This window comes from Lynx canadensis, chromosome D4, assembly GCF_007474595.2.
Source record: "Lynx canadensis isolate LIC74 chromosome D4, mLynCan4.pri.v2, whole genome shotgun sequence".
NCBI classification, from domain to species: Eukaryota; Metazoa; Chordata; class Mammalia; order Carnivora; family Felidae; genus Lynx; species Lynx canadensis.
This window is the reverse complement of record NC_044315.2, coordinates 2,364,551-2,383,298: the sequence shown is the minus strand read 5'-3', so window position 1 is coordinate 2,383,298 and position 18,748 is coordinate 2,364,551.

Sequence of the window (18,748 nt, the reverse complement as noted above, 5' to 3'; positions counted from 1 at the left end):
TCTTTAGAAGAAGGTTGATTCAACTTGTTTGCCCATTTTAAAATTGTATTATATATCATATATATATATATATCTTATATACATCTTATATATATATGTTATATATATCTCTTATGTATATCTTATATATATATGTAATATATATATCTTATTTTTATTTTGAAACAATTTTAGATTGAAATGCAATTATGAGAAGTAACAGAGAGTGCCCAGGTGGGTCAGAGGGTTGAGTGTCTGACTCTTGATTTCCGCTCAGGTCATGATCTCACAGTTCGTGGGTTCAAGCCCTGCATCAGGCTCTGTGCTGATGGTGCAAAGCCTGCTTAAGATTCTCGCTCTCTCCCTCTCTGTCTGCCCCTTCCCTGCTAGTGTGCGCATGCTCTCTCTCTCTCTCTCTCTCTCTCTCTCTCTCCCCCTCCTTTTCTCTAAAAAAAACAGAGAGAGAGAGAGAAAGAACACAGAGAGACCTCATTTCCCCCCAAGGTAACATGTTGCAAGACCATAGTATAATATCAAAATCAGGACATCGACGTTGGTACGGTCAAGATTCAGAACATTCCCATCCCACCAGGATTCCCCTTGTTTCCTTTTTTGTGACCACACTCACTTCCCTCCCACCCCTAACCCCTTCCCAACCCCTGGCAACCACTAATTTGCTTTTGCATTTTGATAATTTGTCATGTCAAGAACATCATATAAATAGAATCACACAGTACCTATCATTTTGGTATTGAGCGTCTTTTTCCTTTGGCCCATCTCCTGGGAGTTACCCCCAGGTCGCTGAAATACTCCGTTCCTTGTGACTGCTAAGTAGAGCTCCAGGGGATGGAAACACTGCAGCTCATCTGACCATTCAATCATTGGAGACATCTGGGTTGTTCCCAGTTTTTGTCTGCTATGAGAAAAGTGGCCGTAAACATTCATGTGCAGGTTTCTGAGTGACATAAGTCTTCATCTCTCTGAACAAATGCCGGGGAGTACAGATACTGCATAAAACCTGTGGTTTAAGTTGTTTTAAGAAACTGCCAAACAGTTTTCCAGAGTGGCCCTACCACTCTCCCTCCCCGCCAGCCCTGTGTGAGCGATTCTTTTTCTCCTCATCCTCACCATTGTTAGATGTGGTCAGTGTCTCATGATGGCCATCCTGACAGGTGTGCATTGACAGCCCCCTGTGGCTTTAAGGTCAGTTTCCCTAATGGTTGATTATGCCGTGCATCTGTATTAGCCAGGGCTCTCCAGAGAAATAGCACCAACACAAATATGTACTTAATGATGTCTTTATCTTAAGGAATTGGTTCCTACAAGTGTGGGGCTGGCAGTTCCAAAATCTGTAGGGCAGGCTGGAGACCCACACGAGAGTCAATGTTGCAGTCTGAGGCCAAAAACTGTCCAGAGCCAGAATTCCCACCTCCTTGGGCAGCCTCCGTCTGTTTCTCTTAAGGCCTTCAACCGATTGGATAAGGCCCACCCACATCATGGAGGACAATCTCACTTACTCAAAGTCTGCTCAGTTGAATGTTAATGTCATCTAAATTATACCTTCACAGAGACGTCTAGACTGGTGTTTGACCAAATATCTGGGTCTGATGGGGTATTTATTTGCTAAGGCTGACATAAGAAATACCACAGGCTGGGCAGCTTTAACATCGGGAATTTATTTTCTCACAGTTCTGGAGGCTAGAGGTCCAAGATCAAAGCGTCAGCAAGTTGGTTTCTCCGGAGGCCCCTCTCCCTGGCCTGCAGGTGGCCTCCCTCTGTGCGCGTGCCTCTGGTGTGGCCTGGGGTGTGTCCAGACTCTCTCCTCTTATAGGAATACCAGTCTGATTGGATTAGGACTCACCCTAATGGCCTCATTTTAAGCTAATCACCTCTTTAAAGGCCTCATCTCCAGATATAGTCACAGTCTGAGGTCCTGGGGAATAGAACTTCAGTGTGTGAATTTGGTGGTGATGGGGGGGAGGGTGATCGCTTCAGCCTGTAACACAGCTTAGCGAAGCATCTTTAAAATTAACCATCACGGCATCTTTTCACGTACTTGTTTGTCATCCATACATCTCTTTGGTGAAATGTCTCTTGATGACTTCACCCGTTTTCTGGTTAGATTATTTGGGTTTTTTTAATCGTTGTTCTATGAGTTCTTTATGTATTTTAGGTACTAGTCTTTTTCTGAATATGTGGTTTCTAAGTATTCCCTCCCATTCTGCAGCTTGTCTTTTAACCCTCTTAGCAGACTCTTTAGCAGAAGAAGAGGTTTTAATTTTCATGCGGTCTAATTGTGTGTCCCTGGAAAGAGATACACCGAGGTCCTAACCTCGGTACTGGTGAATGTGCCCTTATTTGGAAACAGAGTCTTTGCCAATGTGATCAAGTTAAGGTGAGGTCGTACTGGATTGAGGTGGATCTTAAATTCGAGACTGGTGTTCATGTACAGAGAGAGACACGTGAAGAAAGAGGATGAGAATGAGGTGATGTGTCCACAAGCCATAGATGGATGGCAGTCGCCACAGCTGGAAGTAGCAGGAAGCATCCTTCCCTAGAGACTTCGGGAGAACCGGGACCCTGCCAACGCTTGGATTTCGGACTTCTGGCCCCCAGAACTGTGAGAATAGACTGCTGTTATCTTAAGCCGCCCAGATTGTGGGAATTTGCTGTGGTAGCTCTATGAGGCTAATACACACTTAACCCAATTTTTCCTTAAGTGGGCAGTGCTTTTGGTGTCCAGTCTAAGAACTCTGTGCCTTGCCCCAGACCCTGCAGATTTTCTCTTATGATCTTTTTCTAAAAGTTCTATAGCTCTACATTTTACATTCAGATCTTTGGTCCACTCTGAAGGCATTTTCCATACGGTGTGAGACTTAGTTTCAGAGCCATTTTGGGCTTTTTTCCCCTCATGGCTATCCAGTGACTCCAGCATCGTGTGTTGAAGAGGTTATTTTTTGTCTATTGAATTGCTCTCACACTCCCATGGAAAATTATTTGGGTGTATGTGTGTGAATCTATCCCTGGGTTCTTTATTATGCTCTGTCGATCTATGTCTCTCTCTCTCTCAATACCGCACAGTCTTGATTGTTAGAACTATAAGTCTTGAAATCAAGTAAACTTATTTTCCTACTTTATTCCTTTCACTATTCTAGCTCTTTTGCCTTTCCATATAAATTTTAGAATGAACTTGTGTATATCTGCAAATTATCTTGCTGGGATTTTGGTAGGAATTTCATGAAACGTGTGTATCGATTTGGGTAGAGTTGCCATTTTGTCAAATTCTCTGATCCATTAACAGGTACGTCTCTCCGCTTATTTAGGTCTTTTATTTCTTTCTTTGGAATAATGTAGTTTTTACCATACAAATCCTATAATGTTTTGTTAGACTTACACCTACATATTTTTTTGAGTGATTTTGAGAAGTATTGTGTCCACATGCTTATTGTTAGTAGATAGAAATACAGTTGACTTTCGTATCAATTCTAGGAAGTTTTTTAATACCTCGTGATTTTCTACGTAGGAAATCATACCATCTACCAATAGCGACAGTTCTGTTTCTTCTTTTCTGATCTGATGCCTTTAATCCTTTTCTTGTCTTATGTACTGCAGAGAACTTCTAACATGGTGCTGAATAAGAGGTAGAGTGGGTATCCTTTCCTTGTTCCTGATCTTAAAAGGAAATCGCTGTCTTTTATTATTAAGTATAATGTTAGTTGGAGGTGTTTTTTTAAGTGTATTTATTTGTTTTGAGAGAGAGAATTTATATGACAAAATGTTAAATTTAAAATTTATATGGAAAGGCAAGGGAGCTAGAATAGGTAAAGGAATAACGTAGGAAAATTAGTTTACTTGATTTCAAGACTTATAGTTCTAACAATCAGGACTGTGTGTTATTGATAGACAGACACACAGAGAGAAGGAGAGAGAGAGAGAGAGAGAGAGGGAGAATCCCAAGCGGGCTCTGCACTGTCAGCACAGAGCCTGATGTGAGGCTCAAATGCACAAACCATTGAGATCATAACCTAAGCCAAAACCAAGAGCTGGACCCTTAACCGACTGAGCCACGCAGATGCCTCAATGTGTAGGTTTTTATCAAGATACAAGCTAAGGAGGTTCCCTTTTACTCCTATTTTTCTGAGATTTTTTATCATTAATAGATGTTGAATTTTGTCAGAATCATTTTCTGCATTGTTTTTTTTTTAATTTTTTTTTCCAACGTTTTTTATTTATTTTTGGGACAGAGAGAGACAGAGCATGAACGGGGGAGGGGCAGAGAGAGGGAGACACAGAATCGGAAACAGGCTCCAGGCTCTGAGCCATCAGCCCAGAGCCCGACGCGGGGCTCGAACCCACGGACTGCGAGATCGTGACCTGGCTGAAGTCGGACGCTTAACCGACTGCGCCACCCAGGCGCCCCTGCATTGATTGATATGATCACGCGATTTCCTTTTTCCTTTAAAAAATTTTTTTGATGTTTATTTATTTCTGAAAGAGAGAGAGAGGGAGAAACAGAGCAAGAGCGGGGAGGGGCAGACAGAGAGGGAGACACAGAATCCAAAGCAGGCTCCAGGCTCTGAGCTGTCAGCACAGAACCCAACGCAGGGCTCAAACCCACGAATGGTGAGATCATGACCTGAGCGGAAGTTGGGCACTCAACCAATTGAGCCACCCAGGTGTCCCTTCTTTTTCCTTTTAAAGCTGTTAGTAGTGGATTACACTGATTGGTTTTCCAACATTGAACCAGTCTTGCATCCCTGGAACCAACACTACCAGGTCATGGTGTACAATTTTTAAGCACACTGTAGAGCTCTATTTGCTATATTTTGTTAAGGATTTTTGTACATCTACTCATAAGGGATATTGGTCTGTGGATTTTTTTTTTTTTTTTTTTTAGTTTCGTGTTTTGTATTTTCTTTATCTGGTTTTGGTATTAAGGTAATACAAACTTTATTAAATGATTTGGGAGGTGTTCTCACCTCTGCTGTTTTCTAGAATAGATTGTGTACGATTAGGGCTCATTTTTTTTTTCATGTTTATTTATTTTTGAGAGACACAGAGACAGAATGCGAGTGGGTTAGGGGCAGAGAGAGAGGGAGACACGGAATTGGAAGCAGGCTCCAGGCTCTGGGCTGTCAGCACAAAGCCCGACGTGGGGCTCGAACTCACGAGCGTGAGATCATGACCTGAGCCGAAGTCAGACGCTCAACTGACTGAGCCACCCAGGCACCCCTAGCGTTCATTCTTTAAACATTTGGTAGAAGTCTCCAATGAAACCATTTGGCTCTAAATATTTCTTTATTGAGAGTTTTAAATTATGGTGTCAGTTTCTTTAGTAATTAAGGCTATTCAAACAATCCACTTCATGATGGGTGAGTCGTGGTGGTTTCCCTGTCCCTCCTGCTAAGTACAACCAAAACAACTGGACATTGTATGTGAAACAAACATGGTGAGACTCCGAAGTGCAGAGAAGAAGGCCAGCTGGCAAGGGACCTCGGGACCCAAGGAACAAATCATGATGAGTCCCCTGAGTTTTCTTTTTGCCTTGTAATCAACCAACTATAGTCTAAATTTACTTAATTCTTTTTTCTTTCTTTCTTTCTTCCTTCCTTCCTTCCTTCCTTCCTTTCTTTCTTTCTTTCTTTCTTTCTTTCTTTCTTTCTTTCTTTCTTTCTTTCTTTCTTCTTTCCTATTATTTCCCAGAAATGTATGTCTTTGTGTTTAGTTTCATTACATTTGAGAAACATCTTGGGGACCAGTCACCATGCCGGGTGTTGACAATATATGTACAACCCCTTCCCACAAACAGTTTACAATCTAGCCACAGCAACAGTTACAGCTAGTGTATTAAGGAAAATTTGGGGTACAGTAAGATCCACAGATCAGAAGGGGGTTCTGGCTGAACCGGCCTCACATGACCATGATCTGTGGCTGCACATCCCCAGCGTCCTTGCTGCACGGGAGTGCCCGTATCTGACAGTCTGGACACCTATTGCCATCGTCCTGTCTTTAACAAGAATCAGAAAATTTTTTTTCTTTAACAGGGCCACAGTCTTATAAAGTTTGGATTGGATTTCTAAGCTTTGAAAGGTTAGAAAAAAATCTAACTCATGGTTAGATTTTTCAGTATAAAGCTTGAACTAATGATTCCCTCTGACAGGGCTCAGGGTATCTTGGCGCCTGGGCATGTTGAACATTTTAAGCTGAAGGGATTTGAGAAATGACAGGCGGTAGACGGGTTCTCTGACCTCCCCTTTCCCTGAAGCTGGCTTAAGACCCTCAAATGACTGGTGCCTTCCGTTTGCCCTGAGCAGCAACGCTGAGAAAAATCTGGACGAACAGACCTCGATTTTGGTTTACTACACCGACCTTCCACCTCATCCTGTCTTGCGGCCCCACGACTGTCCACTCTTCATCAAACCTGGCACAAAAACACTCAGGCTTAACCATTTCCGTGGGTCTTCACTTCCTTACGCGGGCTCCCGTGTCATGTAGAACTTACAAAAAATCCATTTGTCTGCTTTTCTCCTGCTCATCTGTGGCATCAGTCTTTGTTTGCTTTCTTTTCAGGAACTTTTTTCTCTCCTTACGCTTTCTTACGGTAGCTATCTTGGATTTTTCATTGCGAGCTAAGTTACGTGAAATTAAATTAATGACAACTTATTATTCCCCAAATAGAAGGCACTCTAGAGACCTGGCTCCCTTATGGTTCTGCTGAAGGCTCCGATTCCAGCGAGAGTTGGGTTTGTTTGGTCTTCCAGAGTGGAAATCTCAGCAGTGCGTGTGCTCTGGAGTCTACTGGGAAGTGAAAAACAAAGCAAAACATGTTGATATCCCGGCCCTAGCCCAGAAATTCCGATTGCCGGTAACTGGCCTGAGCTCCCACTGGAGGACCCTGCCGCCTCCGTGGCGGGAGAGGAGCACTCCCTGGGGTGGGCCAAGCGTCTGGCCTCATATGCGGTGCTCCGGGGAAGGTGTGCTGGGGGTGGTTCCTGCCCAGTGGTCTGGAGATATAACTGAGAACAAAATCTTTTCGCACCCCAGAAAACCTCCATAAAGGCCGAAAAGAAAGAAAACAATGTTGTGGGGAGCCTGGGTGGCTCAGTTGGTTAAGCGTCCGACTCTTGGTTTTGGCTCAGGTCCTGATCTCACGGTGAGATCAGAGTGGTTTCCTTCTGCCTCTGAGGTGCTTTCACGGGGTTGTCTGTCACATTTGGGTTTAGTGCTAATTTGATAACAACACTCTTTTTTCTCCCTCTTTGTTTAATGTTTATGTATTTATTTTGAGACGCACACACAGGCGGGGGGCGGGAATCCCAAGCAGTCTCTGCGCTGTCAGCACAGAGCCCAACGTGGGGCTCAGACTCACGAACTCTGAGGTCATGGCCTGAGCCAAGAACCAGAATCCGAGGCTTAACTGACTGAGCCCCCCAGGCGTCCCCTGATTTACATGTTTTATGAAATGATTGCTGTAGGTTCAGATAGTCCACCTTCTCGTATAGACTCACTGCCTCCCAAAGAAATGTATTTCTGATACAAACCCATCTTGTTGGCACTGTCACCAGCACCAACTATGTTTGAAAACGCTATTTGAGGGGCGCCTGGGTGGCTCCGTCGGTTGGGCGACCGACTTCGGCTCAGGTCACGATCTCGCGGTCCGTGAGTTCGAGCCCCGCGTCGGGCTCTGGGCCGACGGCTCGGAGCCTGGAGCCTGTTTCCGATTCTGTGCCTCCCTCTCTCTCTGACCCTCCCCCGTTCATGCTCTCTCTCTGTCTCAAAAATAAATAAACGTTGGGAAAAAAAAAAAAAAAGAAAACCGTAAAGAGGGGCGCCTGGGTGGCTCCGTCGGTTGGGCAGCCGACTTCGGCTCAGGTCACGATCTCGCGGTCCGTGAGTTCGAGCCCCGCGTCGGGCTCTGGGCCGACGGCTCGGAGCCTGGAGCCTGTTTCCGATTCTGTGCCTCCCTCTCTCTCTGCCCCTCCCCCGTTCATGCTCTGTCTCTCTCTGTCTCAAAAATAAATAATCTCATGGGCGCCTGGGTGGCGCAGTCGGTTAAGCGTCCGACATCAGCCAGGTCACGATCTCGCGGTCCGTGGGCTCGAGCCCCGCATCGGGCTCTGGGCCGACGGCTCGGAGCCTGGAGCCTGTTTCCGATTCTGTGCCTCCCTCTCTCTCTGCCCCTCCCCCGTTCATGCTCTCTCTCTGTCTCAAAAATAAATAAACGTAAAAAAAAATGCTATTTGATTGAATATTTTATTGTAAGGAAGCAATTTCATTAGAACCACGCACCCTGTCTCTTTGCCGTAAAGTTTATCCTTTTACATATTCGGTATATTTTATAAAAGCAGACTTTGTCTCAGAGCATCGTGGATTCACAACAAAATTAGGGGTAAGGTACAAAGGATTCCCACAAGCGCCCCCCCCACACACGCCCATGCAGCTTCCCCACTGGATGGAGCCTTGCCTGTAGCCTTTTCAGCACCGAATGATATTCCATTCTCTGGAACCCTAGCTATTCTCCAAACGCGAGCTTCTTCCAAAATTTCTTTACAAGCTACCCCTCACATTAAAAAGGATCAGAAGGCAAGTGTCTCGCAGGGAGAGAGGGGCATCACTCCTAGGAGCACTAGATGGTGGTGCTGTTTGATGTGGGAAACAAAGCCAAAAGAAAAAAGAATTTCCTTATGCCTCCAGCCCACTGACAAGGCCTCGGGACAGGCCAAGTGACCTTCCTGTAGGAGCTCAGCTGCCTGGATGATGACACTTTGCTGAGGGCAAAAGGCAACCTTAGGTTGACATTATCCTGACCTCTGGTATCCTGTAAATCTACTTTAACATACAAAAATTCCTTTGTAAAGTTCCTTTATCTCTGCCCCCGAGATATATGTTGGTAATCATCCTCTAAGCGTGGGGCCACCTGATATAAATCTGATCTCGTGACTGAGTTTTTACGAAACAGTAATAAATGACCTTTTCCTGACAGCAGCTAGCCCCTCAAGGTCCTGGAAACCTGGCTTCCAAAATTCCTTAGAGACTTACACCGTCCCTGACCCCCTCCCAACCTGAGGGTACATAATCAGTCACCCCTCACAACCCCAGTTGTGCCCAGTGCGGCTCTTTCTGCCCACGGATCCCGTCCCCGTGCTTTAATAAAACCTCCTTTCTGCACGGAAAATGTCTTTAGAATTCTTTCTTGACCACCCACTATGAACCCCGACATTTCCACATCACTATTTACTACCTTTTTGTTCTATTTCTCAAGGTGTTCAGAATCCCAATGAACAGCAGGTATGTGATTTATGGGGTGCCCCTCGGAGATGCCATTCAGTGACCTCCCGATATGATTAACCTAACCAGCAACTGGCTGTAGTGTTTCATTTTAAATGAAATAAGTTCTACCATAGTTTTTTCAAAGTTCTTTTCTCTCTCCTCACCCTTCCTCCTATATTATGTTCATGCAGTATTTTCTTCACCTGCGGCTTTCTGTCTGGGACTGAATAAAGTTTGTTGTTTCAGCAAGATTGAAATTTCCTTTTATTTTTATTTATTTTAATGTTTAGTTATTTTTGAGAGAGAGAGAGAGAAGGAGACACAGAATCCAAAGCAGGCTCCAGGCTCTGAACTGTCAGCACAGAGCCCGACTCGGGCTCAAACCTAGAACCGTGAGATCATGACCTAAGCCAAAGTGAGATGCTTAACCAACTGAGCTACCCAGGCGCCTCAAGACTGAAATTTCCTTATCCACATATAATCCTTTAAAGGAATACACTCACCCCAAAATTCACAGGGTTCCTGTGGCTGCGGATTATTGCTGAACTCCTTTTGTAGCTAAGGAATAAAAAAGCTGGCATTTATGGGGTGCTTACTACGTACTGGGTGACGTGCTAAGTATTTCACATTGCTAAGTCATTCTGTTTTTACAAACAGACTTAGGAGGTACGGACAGTTATTACCTCTGGTCTGGATAATGAGTGAACTGAGGCCTGAAGAGAACCCACAACTCCTCAGCTGGAAGAGACAGAACCGGATTTAAAAAAAAAAAAAAATTTTAACGTTTATTTATTATTGAGAGAGGCAGAGCACCAGCATGGGAGGGGCCGAGAGATGGGGAGACACAGAATCCGAAGCAGGCTCCAGGCTCTGAGCTGTCAGCACAGAGCCCCACGCGAGGCTCAAACTCACAAACCGAGAGATCATGACCTGAGCCGAAGCAGGATGCGTAACCGACTGAGCCACCCAGGTGCCGCAGAGAGGGAATTTTAAACGCTGCAGTACTGGTGCCATACGGACCCCTGTCACCATGACTGTCCTCCAACCTGGGCAGCGTATCTGGCCACCATTAAAAATTTGAGGTTATTGGGGCGCCTGGGTGGCCCAGTTGGTTGAGCATCCGACTTCGGCTCAGGTCATGATCTCACAGCTCGTGAGTTCGAGCCCCGCGCTCTGTGCTGACAGCTCAGAGCCTGGAGCCTGCTTCGGATTCTGTGTCTCCCTCTCTCTCTGCCCCTAACCCACGCTGATCCTGTCTCTGTCTCTCTCAAAAATAAACAGTAAAAAAAACCTTTTTTTTAATTGAGGTTATTAAGGGCTGTAGGGAACCAAAACACTCCACCCACAAATAAGCCACTTTGGCATAAGGATTATTTTGAGCTGAAGACAAGTGAGAAACAGCAGAGGCCAAAGCAAGCTCTCCGCCCTCCGCCCTCCGCCCTCCCCTCTCCCCACCGCTCCCCCGCTTGCGTCAAAGCTGAAGGTAAACCCGCATTTGCGAAGGTGTCTCCCGGGACGTCCGGGGAAGATTCTACATGACAAAGCTGCTAAAACCGCCGCCGCGGGGGCAGGACACCTGTTCCTGAGCCCCCGTCCCCTCCCCACAGGTGGGCTGTTGGCCGGACGCCACGCGAGCCCCGCGGTGGCCGCCCCTTCGAGCGTCTGCCCAGCGGGAGAGCCCCCCAGGGAGGGCGGAAGCAGCTTTCCTGCCCCGCGGAGCTAAGGCTCTGCTCACCGTGGGGCCGGGCTCGCTCATCAGTGTCCCGGGGGCCGGGTGGGGGCCCAGGATACGGAAGAGCAGGCCGCACGGCCGGCGGCGGGAAGGGCGGGAAGCTCGTGGTGCCACCAAGGCGGGCCTCCTTGCACATCCTGAGAGCGGGAAACGTTTATTCGGTCACCGAACCAAACTCCTGTTGCTAAGCCTGGGCGTCGGCAGGGGTCCGGGCGCGGGGAACCGACCGGGTTAAACACAGCAGCAGGAGGCTTTATCCCGTGGTTAGGGAGGAGGAGGGGGTCAAAGAGGGAGGGAAGCCTGAGGTTTCCGCCTCCCTCCCTTCCCCCACCTGCCCTTCCAGGGCCATGTCCCCCTCTCAGGCACGGGCTCCCGCCGGTGGAGACTCCAGACCCGGCTCGGACTGGGTGCTCCGTAAATGTTGGAGGACAAAAGAGGGGTCCCTGAGCTCAGGCCGCGGGGCGGGACTCGGTGGGGACCGGGGGCGGATCCCCGAGCTCAGGCCGCGGGGCGGGACCCGGTGGGGACGGCGCGCGGGGCCGGACCTCGTGGGGACGCGGCGCGGGTCCTGCAGGTGGAACCGAGAACCAGTGTGTGCGTCCCCCCGCCCCCACTCCCGTCTCGATTTTTGCATCTGTCGGGCTGGTTCGTCCCTAGAACAGGTTTTGGGGCACTCCCGGACAACCGGGGCAGCAAGCCCTCGCTGTCCCACGTCTCCGGACCACGAGGGAGGGAACACGCGGGTCTCCGCCTCCTCCGCTTCCGAAATTAAGCACGCGCGCACGCGGTGTCTGCGGATTTAAATCTGCTGCTTCACCGGGACTCTTGTGCCCGACCTTCAGACAGGCTCCTCGCTCGGCCCCTGAAGACGAGCTCGGCAAAGAATCCTGCTGAGTCTGTTTAGCCCGGATTCCCCCCCCCCCCCCCCCCGCCGCGGATAGCGGACCCCTCACCCCACCCCGACGTCAGACCACGCTCCCGCCTGCCGCAAGCATCCCATCCGGCGGGTTTCGCCGGAACCCCCCACCTGGCTGGCGCCTGTGGGTGGTTTTCCACCCACCCACCCTCCGTCCCCCGCGTGTCCCACACCCCCGCATCCCTGCAGCACCGCAGCTGGGCCCTGCCCCCTGCCCCACGGCCTGGTATAAACAGCTCCTCACCGTTTGATCAGGTGACACTTTTGGCTTGTTGCAGAAGGAAACCGAAGTCGCTTGTTTCTTCTCGTTTCGTTCCTAGGAGTGACCGGTCTGTGCTTGGCAGGGAGGGGGGCTTCACCCCCAAATTCCTTCCTTCTTTGGTGCAGGCCACGCGGCGCTTAGGAGACGGCAGTGGTAGGCGGGGAAGAATTCGCTTCTTTCTCAGAGCTGGGTGGGAACGCGTGTCTGTCCGTCGTCGGCCCCTGGTGTCGTGGGGACATAGGCACAGGCGCCGGTTCCCTGCAGCTCGCCCCGGGGCTCCTCCACCTCGGCCTACTTGCTTGGTTAAGACTGGATTTGTGCTCATCTGCTTCCCCTTTATTTTTGAACAAAACCTTCTGCAAACAGACAGGAGGGAGGAAATCAGAGCTAGGTTGATTGATGAACAAACGCAAATCGGGTAGGAATGTCGCTGCCACTTGTACGATTCACCATCAGAACTGTCATCCCGCTAAAGAGATACGTCAGTTAAGCAGACAGGCTCTTCTGGTGCCGCTGAAGCCCACACTGGACTTTGTTTTCACCCCCACAAAGTACAGAGACAGCTTCTGGGCCAGAGCAGGAACTGGATGCCCTGGACGGTTCGGAGCATCGTTCCTGGGGCCCCTTTGCAGGCTACATTAGACTCTTTTGGATATCAAGTAAGATTTATATAGGAAAAGGGAATCGATGTGTTAATATAATCCAGTGTAACCCAGCCAGCGTTGAGTTCACTCCTTGGTGAGTCACAGACGGACCTACAGCCGGTGAGCCTTCGCACAAGGAAACTGTATTTGCAGCAAATAAGGAGCTCGTGGAGAATAACTCCGGGAGCAAGGGTGGATGGGGCCCCTTTGTTTAGGATTAGGACGAATATTTAGGTAGGGAAGCCTCATCACTGAACACAAAGGCCAGCGTAAGTTCATGTGCTTCTTAAGGAAACACGACTGTACCTGTAAATGAGGCTTGTGCTTTTCCCTGGGGGAGGGGGGAAGAATTTAGGGTTATAATGAGGTAAAGGGAACTGTCTGTCACTCTGTGGGTCACTGTAGGGTCCTTCCGTGCAGGTGCCAGGTGGGGATCCCACTCACAGCTCACTCTGGTCGGTCTGGGTAGGTGCTAGTGCTTGGCTGGGGGCGGGGTGGCGTTCAGTTTCCTTGCTGTGCCCGGCGGGTCCTCTGAGGTAAGAGATCAGCTGGACAGAAGAGTTTAAGGAAAAATGTGGGACGCAGATGGGTGGGGACAGCAGGTGAGCCGCAGAGGGCGGGTCCCGGGGTCTAGCTGAGGAAGCCAGCACAGTTTACGTTATGGCTTCAAAAGGTCTCTGTCAAACCAAATAGAAAATGTGTAAGATCGTAAACTAACATTTTAGATCATCTTTCTGGAGTGTGATTTCTCCTTGGCCTGGAGCTTAGAAGCACGGGCCCAGGGGCGCCTGGGTAGCTCAGTGGGTTAAGTGTCTGACTTTCAGCTTTAGCTCCGGTCATGAGCTCACCTTTTGTGAGTCCTGAGTCCCGCATCGGGCTCTGCACTGACAGTGCGGAGCCTGCTTGGGATTCTCTCCCTCTCTGCTCCTCCCCGACTTGGGCTGTCTCTCTCTCTCTCTCTCTCTCTCTCTGTCTTAAAATAAATAAATAAACTTAAAAATGTTTTTTAAAATAAAAAAAAAAGCAGGGGCCCAGCTGTCAAGGAAAATTAAGAGAGAAGGGACAAGCTGGTGTATGGGGTGGGGGGCAGGGAGGTGTCAGTGACCTTAAAACCACAGCCTTTATTCACTGAGGAAACCGAACTATAAATACCAGATCGGTTAAAAACCCGACAAGACAAAGTACACTTGTTAAAAGAAAACCGCAGGCCCAGAATGGAGTCACTTATGTCAGGGTCCTCTCGTCCGTACGCCAGGACTTATCTGACCTGGCTGCGGTTTCCAACCCCAGAAATGTGACCTTCGACCAATGGACACAGTTTCCTGGTCAGCACTAGGCGGTCCACTGATAGACCCCTTCTGCTCCCCTGGAAGGGCGGCCCTGCCCCAAACAATGCATTCTTTCCTAACGGTTTCCTTTCTTCCACTCCCTCTCTGCCTTGCTAACAATGTTTTCTCTTCTGCGGTCCCATAGAGCTCCCATCCACTTGCTGGGTGGGGTGCCGTGGATCCACAAATTTTCGTAAAGCCAATTTGATCTTTTAAACACTCAGCTCAATTTTTGTTATTTGACACAGACAATAGGTGATTGCGAATGTATAGTTATTGGGGGGAAACTACCAGGATTATTCTAGATATTAGAGCTTGCTGAAGGGTAGCAGAATACGTCATCCCGAAAGATGCCTCTTCGGCACGAGGACGATTTTGAGAAACAGCAGAGAGAGGATCTGGGAGTCCCCTTTGTAGGGGACAGTGGCCTTTTGTAAGGGAAATCGCCGCTGTCCGGCTCCCTCTCTGTACCAGGAAGAGGACGAATCCAAACCACAGCAGAGTCTCAGTGGTGGGGAAGGCACCGACTTCAAGCCCTGTTTGCCGGCTGTGCTGGGTCCCGGCCTCCCCGCCCAGCGTCTTCCTTGATGGTATTTTACGAGGCGGCATGGGCCATCCGGGGAGCTGGGTCCCTCCCACGTGTACGTGAGGTTCACGTATGAATAAACTTGTTTTTATCTGTCTTTAGTTGCAGGGGCGGGTCTCAGCCAGGAACTCAGAGGGTAAAGGAGAATTATCCTTCCCCCTCTACACTGCTGAGCATCCATTTAAGTTCACAGATGAGTCTCTAAATTAGTGATAAACATTAGCTTTCCGGCCTCAAGTTTCTGATCGCGGAAAGGAAAGAGGAAGGTTGGCTGCTCGAATTGTTGTTCTGTCCCCCACGACCGGGGGGTCTGTAGCTTTCACGCTCCTTTCAGTGGGGACGGCTAAGGATTCCTTTGTCTCCTGTGTCCATGGAATAAGTGATCCTGTCCACCACCAAGAGCAAAGGCACACCTTCCTCTGCCCTTCACCCCGAGGGGCGCGTGGTCCTCACCTCTTGGGACAGCTGAGGCAGCCTGCCTCCGGCCAGAGGGAGCTGGGGGGATCCGGCACCTGCTCCCCGGCTCTCGTGCCCACAAGCTGACTTCCCAAGGGGCCGAAGAACAGGAAGCCACACGGGGGGCTCGGTCTTATTGCCTCTTGTGCTGGGGCGTCACCCACACACCTTCCCCTTCGCGGACCCTGATGAAGGGGTCCCTGGGGTGCACCTCCTCCCGGGAGGAGCCTTCTGTTTTTCTTTGTTATGTCTTCAGGATGGCAAGGCCCCCGGTGGTGCTGTGCTCCATCACCCCTAAGGCCGCTCCGCAGAGCTCTCCGCCAGGAGCTGCCCGGCACCCGAGTTCTGGCCTCCGGCACCAGGAATGCACCGTCGGGGGCTGCGTTTGGCGCGTATAAGCCCCAACAAGAGTGGCTCAGATCACAAGGACTTATGTGAAAGGGGGGTGTGGCCAGCGGCCGGTCCCAGGACAGCTGTTGGTCTGCGCAGACACCCGCCGGGGCGTGTGCCCCTTTCCCTCCTCCCCAGACTGGAAACAGCAATTTCCACTTCTCCACCTGAGCTGCCACCAGCAGCAAGACCAGCCCCCAGGAACTCGTCACAGGCCCGTTCTCTGTCTTTAGGTTTTCATCTCTCATAATGTCTTTTTTTTAATGTTAGGTATTTTTTTTTAATGTTTATTTATTTTTGAGAGAGAGGCAGAGTGCAAGCAGGGGAGGGGCAGAGAGAGAAGGAGACACAGAATCCGAAGCAGGCTCCAGGCCCTGAGCTGTCAGCACAGAGCCCGACGCGGGGCTCGAACCCACGAACCGGGAGATCATGACCTGAGCCGAAGTCGGACGCTTGACCGACTGAGCCACCCAGGCGCCCCTCTCATAATGTCGTAGTTTTTTACTTGCAGTAAAATGCAGGTAGCATAATACTTACCGTCGTAACCATTTTCAAGCCTGTGGTGCAGACGCTAAGTGCGTCCACACGGCTGTGCGGCCACCCCCGCCATCTGCCCACAGAACACTTAAATCTCTCAGAACTGAAACTCTGTCCCCACTGAACACCAAGTCCCCATCTCACCGAGTTTAACTTTGTGGTGAAGAATCTCAGCCTCTCCAAGTACGTGAGAGACTTTCGAACATCTGTGTGGTTCCCCGAATCATTTCCACACCCCACCTCCACCCAGTCTTTATAGAAGTATTTCTCTTGTAAACCGTAGGTTCTTTTTTTCGCGCAGGGTGGCCTGTGGAAGTTTGTCACGGGAAGGCTCAGTGGCTGGTGGCATTTTGCACTGTTGCTTCGGACGGAGGTCATGTCCCCGCAGGGATCTTTCCAGTGAACTTTGAGTAAGAACACAGGGGCCCACCGGCCCACCAGCACGCGTCACGTTGGGGTGTGTGGGCAGGGAGCCTGGGGTGAAGAGGGCACAGGCACCACTAAAGACATGAGTCATCGGTCTGCCGTTCTTTTTAGCCGCTAACATGGTTTTCTACAGTGCTAAGGGGCCGTAGTTAATTTAAATCCCCGTCTGACGGACACTTCGGTGCTTACAGTTTTTACTATGATGAAACGTCCACTTACACCTGAGTGCTTCTTTTTGAGAGATGTCATTGCTGTCATATAGTACACATCCACTTAAAATTTTTTTTTAATGTTTATTTATTTTGAAAGAGAACACAAGCGGGGTAGGGGCAGAGAGAGAGAGAGAGAGAGAGAGAGAGAGAGAGAGACCCAAGCAGGCTCCATGTTGTCAGCGCAAAACCCAGCGTGGGGCTTGAACTCACAAACCGTGAGATCGTGACCTGAGCCGAAATCAAGAGTCAAACGCTTAACCAACTGAGCCATCCAGGCACCCCTAAAGATTTTATTTTTATTTTTAAGCAATCTATATCCCCGTCGTGGGGCTTGAACCTACAACCCCGAGATCAAGAGTCACACACTCCATGGGCGCCTGGGTGGCACAGTCGGTTAAGCGTCCGACTTCAGCCAGGTCACGATCTCGCGGTCCGGGAGTTCGAGCCCCGCGTCAGGCTCTGGGCTGATGGCTCAGAGCCTGGAGCCTGTTTCCGATTCTGTGTCTCCCTCTCTCTCTGCCCCTCCCCCGTTCATGCTCTGTCTCTCTCTGTCCCAAAAATAAATAAACGTTTAAAAAAAAAAAAAGAGTCACACACTCCACTGACTGAGCCAGCCAGATGCCCCCATGCTTTTATTTTCTTTGCAGCTTCTATATTTCATACCCTGATTATAAGCACTTTGTCTTAGTCCACTCAAGCTGCTATAACAAAATGCCACCAATGTGGGGGGTGGGGGGCTTATAAACAGCAGACTTTTCCTCACGTCCGTGGGGGCTGGAAGTCCAGGACCAAGGCGCCAGCAGATCGGGTGTCTGGAGAGAGCCCACTCCTGGTTCCTAGGGGGCTGTCTTCTCGATGTGCCCTCACACGTGGCTGATGGGGCGGGGGGCTCTCCGGGGTCCCTTTTGTAAGGGCACTAATCCCATTCCTGGGGTCCATCCTCATGACCACTTCCCGAAGGCCCCACCTCCGAATGTCATCACACTGGGAGTTGGGTTTCAGTGTATGAGTTTGGGGGGGACACACGCAGTCTACATCGGTACTTCCTCACCCGAGGATAATAAAAATAGTCTCACTTGGTTTCTTCTAGGACTTCTATAATTTAACTTTTTTACCCGTAGATGCTTAATCGATACCAAAATTTTTGAGAACGTGTGATTCTTGAACTGAGAAGATGTCTCAACACTATTCTTTCTCTCCGTTTCTGGACCTTGACCTTTGTCACGTGAAAATTCCCACCGGTCAGGCTGTGTCCAGCGGCACCAAAGCCACACTGTCTTCATCCCAAACCACTGTGACAGGACAGCGTGCTCTCAGGCGTCCTCAACTGCCAAACTGTCCTGGCAAATCTTGTTATTTGTTTATTTTGTTTTGTTATTTATTGATTGATTGATTTTTGAGAGAGAGAGAGAGAGAGAGAGAGAGCAAGCATGAGCAGGGCAGGGGCAGAGAGAGAGGGACACACAGAATCCCAAGGAGGCTTCAGGCTCCGAACTGTCAGCACAGAGCCCGACGCGGGGCTTGAACTCACAAGCCACGAGATCACGACCTCAGCCGAAGTGGACGCTTAACCGACTGAGCCACCCAGGCGCCCCAACAAAAGACTTATTTTAATGCATACAATCCACTGTGTTTTTTTTCTAAATTTTACATGAATGCTACCATAGAAGTCACAAAGTCAGCAGCTTTGCTTGGTCCGCATTCTGTTTTCAAGCTTTATCCAGGGTGGTCTGTGTGGTCCTGCGTTGTTTTCATTTTGTGCACTGCTTGTTAAGTGAGCTATGCATTGTCTGATCCGCTTCCCGCGTTCATGCAGCCTCCCCAGACCCCGCCGCGTGGACTGTCCCTGTGTCGGTGCCACGTGAGGGCCTCCCTGCCTCCCCGGGCTTGTCCTCACGGCCGGGGCTGCTGGTGCAGTGGGCGAACAGAACCGGCTCAGCCACCACAAGGACGAGGACGGGAATGGGGCTCAGTCTCAGCACGTCGGGGATGGGGGTGTGCCTGTGAGGC